At 45.1% G+C, this 13,473-nt stretch overlaps 1 long non-coding RNA gene across 1 annotated transcript; it reads left to right on the forward strand.

The window, feature by feature from the left end:
• Positions 1 to 246: 246 nt before the first annotated feature.
• Positions 247 to 8,369, forward strand: LOC136155311 (uncharacterized). Its single transcript, XR_010660772.1, has 2 exons — positions 247 to 560; positions 7,023 to 8,369. It is a non-coding gene; the product is annotated as an uncharacterized lncRNA (long non-coding RNA).
• Positions 8,370 to 13,473: the final 5,104 nt, after the last annotated feature.

The following is a 13,473-nucleotide window of genomic DNA, read 5'->3' on the forward strand; positions in this document are numbered from 1 at the left end:
AGACGGTTGTTAATTGTTAGCCAGGAATACTAGGCAGAAGCTGCCTCACTGAAGCCGCAGAGTCTGTATGGGGTAAACTTCTTAGATAAACGCAACTGACAACTTTTGCAGTAAGATTAATTTTTGTATTAACAAGAATATAATTCTACTCTGTACTGTTTCCCTATGACCCTGTTACCTTTCAGTTAAGGTCACCATAAAAACGGAAAATAGGTTTACAATCACTTGACCTGCATAAAATGTTAATAGCCTCAAGGCCAGAAGATCATGTGCTAAAAATTACTATAGAATTAGAAAGCAAAAAAATCCTGCTTTTCCTAAAATTCAAAATGATGTAATGCTAATCCTGTGAAATCATGAGTAAACATCTTGTACCTTAAAAACATTCTGTGAAAGGGTATAAAACCGGTTGTCAGAAAGTAAAACACAGACTTGGGCCTATCAAGGCTAGTCTCACGTCTCTCTCTCTCTCTCGCCGACGCCGTTCATCCTGAGGGTACCCACTGGATCATGTCGAGGCTGGATCCCGGCAAGTGGCACCACGAACAGGGAACCCGAAGGTAAGCCCCCCCCCATTGTTCAGTTTTCAGGACGGCTAGGACCCCACTAGGGTGCTGCAGGGCCCCCTGCATAAGATAGGTAGGGTGAGGAAAGTGGGTAGGCTTTAGGTTTCTTCTTTACAACCCTACTAGGGCGCTACAGGCCCCCCTACATAAGAAAGGTAGGGTAAGAAAAGTGGGTACGTTTCAGTTTCCTTCTTCTCTAAATTAAGCCTCTTCCTTTTTTCTCTTTTTTTCTTCTTCTAATTAGCAACAAAAATGGGTAACAGTGAGTTAAAAGAAAGACAACTTTTTATTGGAATCATAATGCAACTTCTTAACTACAGAGGAATTAAAGTTAAAAAGACCAGTGTTCAGTCCTTTTCCCCCTTTGTCCAAGAGCAATGTCCTTGTTTTCCAGAAGACAGCAGTTCTCCTGGGTTCCCTTACCCTCCTGCCCTCCACCCCGGTGCTCTTTCCAATGAGATCTCTTGCTTTCTCAGCACATGTGTCTCCTCCGACAATTCATTTATAAGAGCTCAGTTACGGGCCCTAGAAGGGGTCCCCTTCCTGCAACTGGTGGGAACTCTTCTTCCCTGAGACTGACATCCTGACCACTCAGGGTACTCAGAGGCCAGCTTGCCTGCCAATGGACCAGACCCAGCGGCCGCAACTGGGACCCTTTTGTCCCTGGTCTCCTCCTGACACAGACAACTGGCCAGAGTGCCCCGACTAGTAAGGAACAAGAGACTTTATTGACCTCTTTCCCCTTCCCTCTCTCTGTCCTCTCCTTAGCCCTTCCTATCCCTCCCGTTTTTCTAATCCCCCAGTAATTTGGTCAAAGGGCCTCAGCTTGAGCTGAGGATTGGAGACTGATCACCTCCTCTTGGCAGAGAACTCGAATTCCGGTAGGGCCGAGTTCCAGTCCTCCCTTCTCTGGATGCCTGGGTACCTGCAGGTGGCAGGAGACGTCTGTAAGGCCACCCTTTTTGCCCCCCCCCCCCTTTCCCGCCTCCTCCTCCTTCTCCTTTTCCTTTCCTCCTTAAAATCTTTGAAGACATCTGAAGTTCTGTGTCTATCTAGAAGGTTTTCTGAGAGACTGTATTCTTGTATTTAAGGGAGTGTCTGATGAGGACTGCCAGGTTTATATGTGTGTGTTTTAACTCTGTGTTCTGTGTTGTGATTTTTGATGGCTATTTTGCTTTTTGTTAGAACTTGATTTTCTTTCCCTGTGCCTTGAGACCAGGGAACACTTATCTAGACCATCTCTAACTCCTGAGACTGAGAGAAAAAGGGGAAAAGCCTTTAAAAATTTTTATTTATTTCAACTTTTTTATAAACTAGTAAATTTTATATTATAATATCTAATTCATCACCAAACTTAAAATATGAAGCTAGATCTCGCACTGTGTCTGTCTAAATATGTCTTGGTATATCTTTGTCTTTGGGTAGTATTTTTTAGATTAATTTGTAAAAGAGCTCTATTTAATTGGCTTTAAAAAAAAAGGTAAGTGCTTACAAATCAAATAATTCTAAATTAAACAATAAATTCCAGGTTCAGGTAAACTAAAAAATATTCAATATTAAATACCTGATATTAATGTTTGTTTGTTGACCTATCTAATATAGACATGTCTTAGAGTAATTAACATCTAGTGAAATATTTTCATTATGCCTAGGTTTATTATAAGTTAAGTGTTGTTATACTGTAATATCTGTTACAAGTTTGTCAGCAAGGAAAGTACCTCAAGTAAGAAACTTAAAAAAAAAGAAGGTAAGTGAGATATGAGCTTTTAAACTTTATTAAGATTAAAAATATCTGTCTAAAACAGTTTCTCTAGGTTTTGGTAACCTAAATTTCTAAAGTTGTGCTAAACTAATAGCAGAAGTTTATTAAATAGCTTGGTCATTTCCAAATAAAATAAGATTCTGAAACATTCATTACTGAATACTAACTTACAGAGAAACTAAAGATTTTAGACTATTAATAAATAATGTTTGATGCCATCCTGAGATGTTCATTAGAAATTTTTTAGAAATTATCATTGGTATTTATGTTCACCAATCTATAGAGTGCTAATATAAAGGTAAATTCTTGGTTGCTTAAAGAAAGTAGGATGTGTGTGTTCAGTAAAAAAGGTATAAAAAATAAAGTTACATTTTATGAAGGGAAAAGAAAGTAAGTCTGACTTACAGGTGGCTGTTTCAGGATGGGAGAACAAAGTAATGGGTACAAAAAGTGTTAAGAAGGCTTGATGGAAAGTACACTCCAAGGGAAGAGTTTTGTGCATAAATACAAGTTTTCTTGAGACGTTGAACTGCCTTTGATAATGGATTTTAAGTTTCTTTACCTCTAAAGTGGTCTGTTCTATGTTTACCTTTAAAATCTTTTTTACTTTGGCTAAGTAAATATATTATTTCACAGTGATCTATATGATTCTACCTGACAGAGTACTATAAACCCTTTTGATATTTATTGACAAAACTGCCTAAATAACTTGACTTCTAGCTGACTTTGGGATGCTTCAGAGGGCCCCTGAGACATCCCAAAGAGCTATTAAACTACCTGAGTTCATTTGACCTGTTAAATTGCATGGGAATTACTGTTGGAGGAGTGATAAATCTTCAGGTTATATTGTATGGTTGATGTTACTTATATAGATATCCTAGAAATTATGTGAAATTCATGAAAATCTGATATGTCCTGGTAAAATATTGTCAGTTATAATTTTAGCTATCACGTTAAAGTGTTAGAAGTCACAGCAATGACCAGGCTACAATTTAATTAGATTTTAAACATGCCTTGTATGGTTTCACTCTCATGCCTTTTAAAAAAATACTGCTAGTTCTTCAAGATTTATAAAAAGACTTTTCTAAGATTAACTAAAACAATTTGTTTGTTTGCTATCCAGTAAATTGGTAACAGACTGGAATTTAGTCTACTCTCTATGTTAAGAGAAAAAAGTTTTCTTAGAATGAATCTTTCAATAAATAAGTGTTATTTAAGATTATGGTACATATAAAAGCTCATTCTGCTTCTACCAAAAATAACCCCTCACTGTTAGACTTGTGCTATCTTAATGTCTTAAAACTGACAACGCCCCTGCTTACACTTCTAAACCTTTTCAAGCTTGAATATTGGGGCAACGACATTAAACCCATTCATACCCTTCGTCCCGTCACAGAACTCATCAGAGCAACCCCAAGCAGTGCAGGACTGGACCTCTGTTCCACCGTCACAACAATACTAACACCTGACTCCACCGCTGTGAAAGTTCCCGCTGGTGTTCATGGCCCTTTGCCTAGAGAAACGATGGGACTATTAATAGGCAGGAGCCCCACATCCTTACATGGGATCACAGTGATTCCAGAAGTCATAGACTCAGACTATACTGGTGAAATTCAAATAATGGTGTCTCCCCCCACTAAGACTATTCAAATCTATAAAGGACAGAAAATAGCTCAGTTGCTGATGCTACCTTGTCATGCTGACACAAGAAAAGCAGCTTCAGCTGCCAAGTGTTGGGACAGGGGGTCTGATTCAAGTGATTATGCCTTTTGGGTTACACAAGTTACTCAAAAAAGACCTATGAAGACAATTCTAGTTAATGGTAAAAAGGTGACTGGCCTGCTAGACACGGGAGCAGACGTTTCCTGTATTGCGGGCAGTGACTGGCCCAGTGCTTGGCCAACTCAAACCACAGCTAATGAGTTGGTTGGCATTGGTAGAGCACCTTCAGTGACAAAGAGCTCACAAATTTTACTTTGGTATGTAGATAAAGACTGCCAGGGACATTTTCAACCTTATGTAATTCCTTCATTGGGAGAGAGATTTTTGCTCAGATGGGAGTTTTGCTGTATTGCCCAGATGAAGAGGTGGCTGCACAGATGTCGCAGATAAGTTATAATCCTTTTATGGGTGTGAGTAAAGATCAAGAGAGACAAATTGAGCCAGTTGTCCCAAAAATAAGAAGAGAGAGACAAGGCTTAAGATATCCAAATTTATAAGAGAGGCCATTGTTCTCGCTGCTGACCCCATAGTCTGGAAATCTCCTGATCCGGTGTGGGTGGAACAATGGCCCTTAAATTCAGAAAAACTTTCAGCAGCACGACAGTTAGTGAGAGAACAATTAAAGGCTGGACATATAGAGTCTTCAAATAGTCCATGGAACATGCCAGTTTTTGTAATAAAAAAAAAAATCGGGGAAATGGAGACTCTTGCAAGATCTAAGAGCAATAAATGCCACTATGTAAGATATGGGAGCCTTACAGCCTGGCCTTCCCTCCCCTGTGGCTGTTCCCCAAGGCTACAATGTTATAGTGATTGATCTTCAAGATTGCTTCTTTACTATTCCCTTAGACCCTCAAGATAAAAAGAGATTTGCCTTTAGTCTTCCCTCAGAAAATTTTAGACAACCTCATCAGAGATTTCAATGGAAGGTTCTTCCCCAGGGTATGAAAAATAGTCCCACATTGTGTCAAAAGTTTGTGGACGCTGCCCTACAAGGTATCAGGGAGAAACATCGGGATGTCTATCTAGTCCACTATATGGATGATATATTGCTAGCACACCCGGATAGGGTTTATTTACAGTAAGTTTTGATTAAATTGCAAGAGACTTTGAATCGCTGGGGCCTAAAGGTGGCCCCTGAAAAAATCCAAGTGAATATGCCTATAACATATGTGAGAAGAATCCTAAATAATGAAACAGTTACTCATGTACCTTTGCAGCTTAGAAAAGATAATTTGGTTACTTTAGATGATTATCAAAAGTTGTTAGGGGATATAAATTGGATTCGGCCCTTTTTAAAGTTGACTACTTCTGATCTTAAGCCTTTCTTTGACATTCTTCAAGGGGATCCAGACCCCACCTCTGCTAGAATGCTGACACCTGCAGCCAGGGAAGCCTTAATGAAGGTAGAAGAAGCTTTAGATAAAAATTATATTAAGAGACTTGATTATAGTATGGCATGGCAATTTATAGTGTTGCCCACAGCTGTGGCCCCTACAGGGGTGCTTTGGCAAGAGGGTCCCCTAGAATGGTTGCATTTACCTGCCACGGCCAAAAAGGTTGTGGCCTGTTATCCAGGACTAGTGGCTACTTTAATAATTAAAGGGAGACATAGAAGCATTGAAATGCTTGGAAAAGAACCATCTGAAATCATAGTGCCTTATAATAAAGAGCAACTAAATGCCCTTCTATCATTAAATGAAGACTGGCCGATTGTCATTGGTAATTATCCAGGACAAATTTTACACCATTTACTTGCTAGTCCTTTATTAAATTTCCTCTCACGACATCCGGTGATATTTCAAGAAAGGTGTCAAGTTTCCCCTATCGAGGGGGCAATGTTGGTGTTTACAGATGGGTCTTCTAATGGAAAGGCTGCTATTGTCACCCAGACTTCAAAAAGGGTTTTAAATACTGGGGAAACATCAGCCCAGAAAGCAGAATTAACAGCCGTGATAGAGGCGTTCAAAGAGTTTTTAGACCAGGCTTTTAATTTATTTTCTGACTCACAGTATGTAGTTAGGTTGTTCCCTCAAATTGAAACGGCTGTTTTACCGGAAAATAAAACCACAATTTTTATATTGTTATCTACCCTTCAACAGCAAATTTGGAAAAGGTCAAAACAATTCTATGTTGGACATATAAGAGCTCATTCTAATTTACCTGGACCCCTCCATACGTTTAACCAAGAGGCAGATTTGCTAACCCGAACCATAGTGGCCAGTGATTTTGAAGATGCTAAAGCCTCACATGCTATGCATCATCAAAATGCAACTGCCCTTCAATACCAGTTCCACATTCCTAGGGAATCTGCACTCGAGATTGTTAGAACATGTCAACTTTGCCCTACTTCAGTTCCCGCTTTGCTTTTTGGGGTAAATCCCCGTGGCTTACTACCTAATGTGCTTTGGCAGATGGATGTAACACATGTTCCTTCTTTTGGAAAACTATCCTTTGTGTATGTTACTGTAGATACCTTCTCCCATGTCATTGTGGCTACTGCCAGAATGGGAGAAGCCTATAAAGATGTAGTTCAACATCTTTTTGCCTGTTTTTCCTATTTAGGAATGCCAAAATCAATTAAGACAGACAATGCTCCAGTTTATACATCTAAGTCCCTTAAAAATTTCTGTGCCCAATTCGGTATATCCCACTCTACAGGAATTCCTTACAATCCCCAGGGACAAGCAATTGTAGAAAGGGCACATCAGACACTTAAAACACAAATTTCTAAATTACAAGAAGGGCAGTTCAAATACAGTTCTCCACACCACGTTTTGCAGCACGCCCTCTTTGTGCTCAATAACCTTAACGCTGATCAAGCCGGTTTAACAGCTATGTTCCGTCACTGGAACCCAGAACAAAAAGATATGAAACCTTTAGTAAAGTGGAAAGACCTCCTTTCCGGACTATGGAAGGGACCTGATCCCTTGCTAACCAGTGGGCGAGGGTATGCTTGTATTTTCCCACAGGGTGCTGACTCGCCAATTTAGATCCCAGACAGACTGATTTGCCATGTCGAAGTCCCCCAGACCTCCGGTTCCCTCGCAGCCTCAGCCACAAAAGAGGAAGAGCACTCCTCTGCCCTCGCCTCGGTCACTCACCCGGGAAGTCCAGCAGACTTGGAAATGACCGGCAACAGAGATCCCGGAGGAACCAACGGCGGATCCACCCACTAAACAGATGTCATGGCTTTGCATGAAAGATGGCGCCCAACCTCCTACTCCTTCACGTCGCAGAAGACCACCAGGACGTCCTGCGCGGACAACTCAACAAGCCTCCATACCCACATGGGGACAAATTAAGTCACTCTGTCATCAAGCACAGGGAATAGCTTCCCTGCAGGGATCTTCAGCCTCTCCCGAAAGGGTTTTTATTGCTATGCTTGCTTTACTGTCTTGTCAGGCAAGTGCTACCTCCTCTACTTCAGAAAAATACTGGGCATATTTCCCTGGTCCCCTGACCTTCCAAGTAGTTACTTGGAACAGCGACCCTATACGGGTCAACACAGACCAGCCTCATCTCTTGGGAGGATCCTATAGTTCTTATGATAAAGATCATTATCCCATCAATTTTAACTATACTTTTAGGGGATTAACAGATGACCTTCCCCTTTGCTTTAACTTCCCCCATAGTCATACAAGTGATCTCATCACTCCCTCTAAGGAGGGACGTGTTGGAGCCTCCAAAGCAATTCTGACAGATTCTCCAGCATCAAAATTTTCAGACAATACAGGAGATCGGCTGGTTTGGATATTACAGGCTCATATGCCTGGGGTCCTTGACCCCTATAAATCTTTGTTCCTTAATGCTCCACCAAAATATCCAAATTGTATTGATGTTGCTCCGTCAGATGTCATATGGAAAACTATAGACAACCGCCTGGGATACCCAGTATGGAAATCTTGTACTTATAATTCAAACATAGATTATAGAATACCGGGAGGTGGAAACTATTCGGTACAAGACTGGAGCAATCCAAATCCAAGTCAGAATCTAGGAGCTGTCAGTAGGCTTAGCAATTAAAATAATGATTCCCTCCCTTGGCCATTGGTGCCCAGCAGATGGCATTATAATCAATTTGTTCCCCCCATGTTGTCCTATACAACTAAGGGTAAAACTTTTTGACAGCCAGAAATTTGGAGAGCCCTTGCTGCCACCTCCATTGTTACTTTAACTCGACCAGAAAACAATTCCACCTATTCTGTGCTGGCTTGTTTACCCTCCCCTTAGGTTTTTTTGTTTACTAATGATTCAAAAAGACTTCATATACAAATGAATCATTCAGGTGGACCAAATATAGTCTACTGTGAACAATGCATGCTTTCATCCTGTTTAACCCCTCAATGTAATATTTGTTCTTTTGTGGTACTGCAACGTCCACCTTATCTTATGGTGCCTGTCAGAGTGAACGCCTATTGGTATGACAATTGTGGTTTAGCCGTTCTGCAACACCTACAAGATTTAATGTGTTCCCAATGGTTTGTAGGACTACTTATTCTAGGGATTTCAGCTTTGATAACAGCAATTACCTCTGTCACTGTGGCAGCGATATCCTTGACTCAACAAGTACATACCACTCAATATGTCAATGATATTTCAAAAAATGTTTCCTTAACTCTAGCTATGCAAGAGATTATAGATAGGAAATTAGAAGTAAAAATAGATGCCCTGGAAGAAGCAGTCATGCATATTGGAACTGAGTTACAGGCTTTAAGGGTAAAGTTAGCGTTATCCTGTCACGCTGATTATCGGTAGATCTGTGTAATGCCCCCCAAAAGTAAATGATATGGATTACAATGGAGAAAAGATTAAAAATCATATTTCGGGTATATGGAATAGCTCCAGCATTACTTTAGATCTTGGAGAGCTTCACGGTCAGATAAAAACATTAGAACATTCCCGCCTGGACTTTATTACTACAGGAGCTGCTAACGATATTTTTCATAACTTTTCTAACTTTATTACTGAAAAAAATATCCTATCAACTATTTTCAGTTATGCAGCTGTAGCAGCACTAGTTTTACTATTCATTATAATCCTTCCTCGCATCGTCAGAACTCTCCGGCAGAGCACTCAAAAGCTTGCGACTCAGATCCATCTGGCTGTCTTAAAAAGTAAAAAAAGGGCGAGATGCCGGGAGCCAACACATGAGACCCTACCCCTAAAAAGGCCATAGGGGAGAAAACCTGATGGGCAAGGCGAATCAGGTTTTCAGGGGTTTCGAAAAAGTCAGCTCACGAAACCCTACCCCTAACAAGGCCGTAAGGGAGATAACCTGACAGGCAAGGCGAATCAGGTTTTCAGGGGTTTCGAAAAAGTCAGCTCACGAAACCCTACCCCTAACAAGGCCGTAAGGGAGAAAACCTGACGGGCAAGACAAATCAGGTTTTCAGGGGTTTTTGAAAAGGCTAGCTCACGAGATCCCACCCATGACAAGGTCACGAGGAGAAAGCCTGACAGGCAAGGCAGATCAGGTTTTCAGGGATTTTGAAAATCTGCCCCCGGCTCTAACCTTAAAGATGATATCTGTCTTTCTGATGCCTGCCTCAGTGAACTACTCCCTAATTTCTCTGACACAGACAGGAAGGCCTTCCCCGATCTCTTCCCAAATAAGAATCAATTTAGAACTTTAATCAATAAGTTTCCCAGGTGGTAGTTTTTTATGAGATTATTCAGGGTGAAAGGAGTGTTTTAATTCAAACACCTCTGCTGGTAGTTTTGTTAGCCAAATGCATTTATGCGCTTGGTACTAATATGCATGATTGCTTATAATATCCTAATCATAAAATAGCATGAAGAACCTGATTCTATAAAAGCCCTAATAGACATAGAGCCCTTTTAAGGGGTAAAGGAGTCCTATTAGGAAACATAAGAAAATTATTCTATAGGTGGTTATTGGGTTGTGATTTGCTTGCTGTGTTTTGCTTGCTGTATTTTTGCCTTTAATGTGCTAAGGTTGTGTTATAAAAACCATTGTTAATATAGTTAAAGATCTAGACAAATAAGAACTTAGCCCTAGTGTGGTACCAATGAGACGGTTGTTAATTGTCAGTCAGGAGTACTAGGGCAGAAGCTGCCTCACTGAAGCCGCAGAGTCTGTAAGGGGTAAACTTCTTAGATAAACGCAACTGACAACTTTTGCACTAAGATTAATTTTTGTATTAAGAAGAATATAATTCTACTCTGTACTGTTTCCCTATGACCCTGTTACCTTTCAGTTAAGGTCACCATAAAAACGGAAAATAGGTTTACAATCACTTGACCTGCATAAAATGTTAATAGCCTCAAGGCCAGAAGATCATGTGCTAAAAACTACTATAGAATTAGAAAGCAAAAAAATCCTGCTTTTCCTAAAAATCAAAATGATGTATGCTAATCCTGTGAAATCATGAGTAAACATCTTGTACCTTAAAAACGTTCTGTGAAAGGGTATAAACCCAGTTATCAGAAAGTAAAACACAGACTTGGGCCTATCAAGGCTAGTCTCACGTCTCTTTCTCTCTCGCCAACGCGGTTCATCCTGAGGTACCCCCTGGATCATGTCGAGGCTGGACCCCGGCAGCCTCTGTGTGAAGAGGCAGGGCCGACCTAGGGGCACAGTGGGCCACTTGTTCCCCCTGCTGCCCTGAGGCTGCTGGGCCAAAGAGGCCTTGGGCATCAATACCCTTGCTGGCCTCTTCCTTCTGACCAGGCCATCCATGCTCCAGACCCTTGCAGTGTGGAGAGAGCCCCTGCCAGAACCCTCCCCTCCAATTTGGCCTCAGATGAGGCCTAGGAACCTGGGAAAAGGCGCTAATGGAATGAGCCTAGGGAGGCGCCTGGGCATGTATGGACACACACCCCGCAGCCTGCTCCTTCGTGGGGCAGTACCCCCGGAGTTCAGGAATGTCTGGGCAAGGCTGGCCTCGGGCAGGGTCCATGCTGGGACCTGCCCTTGGCCTGTGGGTCCACAGAGCAAATCTAGCACTCTGCCGATAGAAGACCTCACCAGCAGCCTCCAAAGGCCGGTTTGCAAGCACTTTCCCCGAGGTAGACCCGCGTTTCCCGCAATCCGCGCACTCTGCTCCCAAGACTTGGAGAAAAGCGCTTCAGGGTGTTCCTTTCTCAGGCCTTTGCCCCTGAGCCTGGGAGACACCTAGCGGCTGCACACAACCAGGCCAAGGCAGAACCACATGCACATGTCTCTTCTTGCCCCTTGCAACGTCAGAGAGCTTGGGTGAGCCAGAGTCTGTCAGGCAGCTCCTGGGCAAACCCAGCAACAGCGCCTGCGTGTGATGGCGCAGGGCCGACCTAGGGGCACTGAGGGAAACTTGCTTACCCTGCTGCCCTGAGGCTGCTGGGACGAAGAGGCCATGGACAACGACCCCCGTGCAGGCCTCTTCCCTCTGACCAGGCCGTCCGGGCTCCAGTCCCCTGCAGTGTGGAGAGAGGCCCTGCCAGAAACCTCCCCTCCTAGTAGGACTCAAATGAGGTCTAGGAATCATGGGAAGGCGCTAATGGATTGAGACTGGGGAGAGGACTGGGCATGTCTGATCACACTCCCTGCCACCTGCCCCTTCGTGGGGCAGTACCCCCGGAGGACAGGAAGGTCTGGGAAAGGCTGATCTGGTGCAGGGTCCTTGCTGGGAGCTGCCCCTGGCCTGTGGGTCCTCTGAGCAGAACCAGCACTGTGCCGCTGGAAGACCTCACCAGCAACCTCCAAAGTCCGGTTTGCAAGCACTCTCACCGGCTGGCTGCCTTTCCCTCACCGAGGGACGCCTGCATTTCCCGCAAGCCGCGCACTCTGCTCTGAAGCCTGGGAGAAAAGGGCTTCGGGGTGATCCTCTCTCAGGCCATTGCCCCTGAACCTGGGAGAAAGCTAAGTGCTCCACACACCCAGGCCAAGGCAGAACCACATGCACATGGCTCTTCCGGCCCTCTGCACCGTCAGAGAGCTCGGGTGAGCCACAGTCTGTTACGCAGCTCCTGGGCAAGCCCAGCAGCAGCACCTGTGTTTGAAGGGGTAGGGCCGACCTAGGGGCACAGTGGGCTACTTGCTCTCCCTGCTGCCCTGAGGCTACTGGGCCAAAGAGGCCTTGGGCATTGACCCCTTTGTGGGCCTCTTCCCTCTGACCAGGACATCCGGGCTACATGCCCTTGCAGTGTGGAGAAGCCCCTGCCAGAAACCTCCACTCCTAGTAGGCCTCAAATGAGGCATACGCACCAGGGAAAAGGCGCTAATGGAATGAGCCTGGGGAGGTGCCTGAGCATGTTGGGACACACGCCCTGCGGCCTGCACCTTCGTGGGGCAGTACCCCCCAGAGCCCAGAAAGGGCTGGGCAAGGCTGGCCTGGGGCAGGGTCCATGCTGGAACCTGCCCGTGGCCTGTGGGGCCTCTGAGCAGAACCAGGACTCTGCCGCTGGTAGACCTCCCTGGCTGCCTCCAAAGGCCGGTTTGCAAGCACCATCCCCGAAGGAGGCCCGCGCTTCCCGCAAGCTGCGCACTCTGCTCCCAAGCCCGGGAGAAAAGCGCTTCGGGGTGGTCCTCGCTCAGGGCCCTTTCCATAGAGCCTGGGGGCCAGCTAGGGACTCCACACTCCCAGGCCAAGGCAGAAGCACATGCACACGTCTTTTCCTACCCTCTGCACCGTCAGAGAGCTCGGGTGAGCCAGAGTCTGTCAGGCAGCTCCTGGGGAATCCCAGAAGCAGCGCCTGTGTGTGATGGGGCAGGGCTGACCTAGGGGCACTGAAGGCCACTTGCTCACCCTGCTGCCCTGAGGCTGCTGGGATAAAGAGGCCTTGGGCATCGAACCCGTTCCTGGCCTCTTCACTCTGACCAGGCCGTCCGGGCTCCAGTCCCTTGCAGTGTGGAGAGAGGCCCTGCCAGAAACCGACCCTCCAAGTAGGCCTCAAATGAGGCCTATGAACCAAGGGAAAGGCGCTCAGGGAATGAGCCTGTGGAGGACCCTGGGCATGTTATGACACATACCCCGCCGCCTGCCCCTTTGTGAGGAAGTATCTCCGGAGGCCAGGAAGGTCCAGTCAAGGCTGGCCTGGGGCAGGGTCCGTGCTGGGACCTGCCACTGGCCTGTGGAGCCTCTGAGCAGAAACAGCACTGTGGCCATGGAAGACCTCATCGGCAGCCTCCAAAGGCCGGTTTGCAAGCACTCTCGCTGTCTGGCAACCTCTCCCTCACCGAGGGAGGCCCGCGATTCCCGCAAGCCACGCACTCTGCTCCTAAGCCCAGGAGGAAAGTGCTTGAGTGGTCCCCTCTAATGGATTTGCCCCTAGGCGTGGGGGACAGCTTGGGGCTCCAAACACCCAGGCCAAGGCAGAACCACATGCACACGAGTCTTCCTGCTCCCTGCACCATCAGAGAGCTCAGGTGAGCCAGAGTCTGTCAGGCAGCTCCTGGGCAAGCCCAACAGCAGAGCCTGTGTG

This window comes from Muntiacus reevesi, unplaced genomic scaffold (assembly GCF_963930625.1).
Source record: "Muntiacus reevesi unplaced genomic scaffold, mMunRee1.1 SCAFFOLD_116, whole genome shotgun sequence".
NCBI classification, from domain to species: Eukaryota; Metazoa; Chordata; class Mammalia; order Artiodactyla; family Cervidae; genus Muntiacus; species Muntiacus reevesi.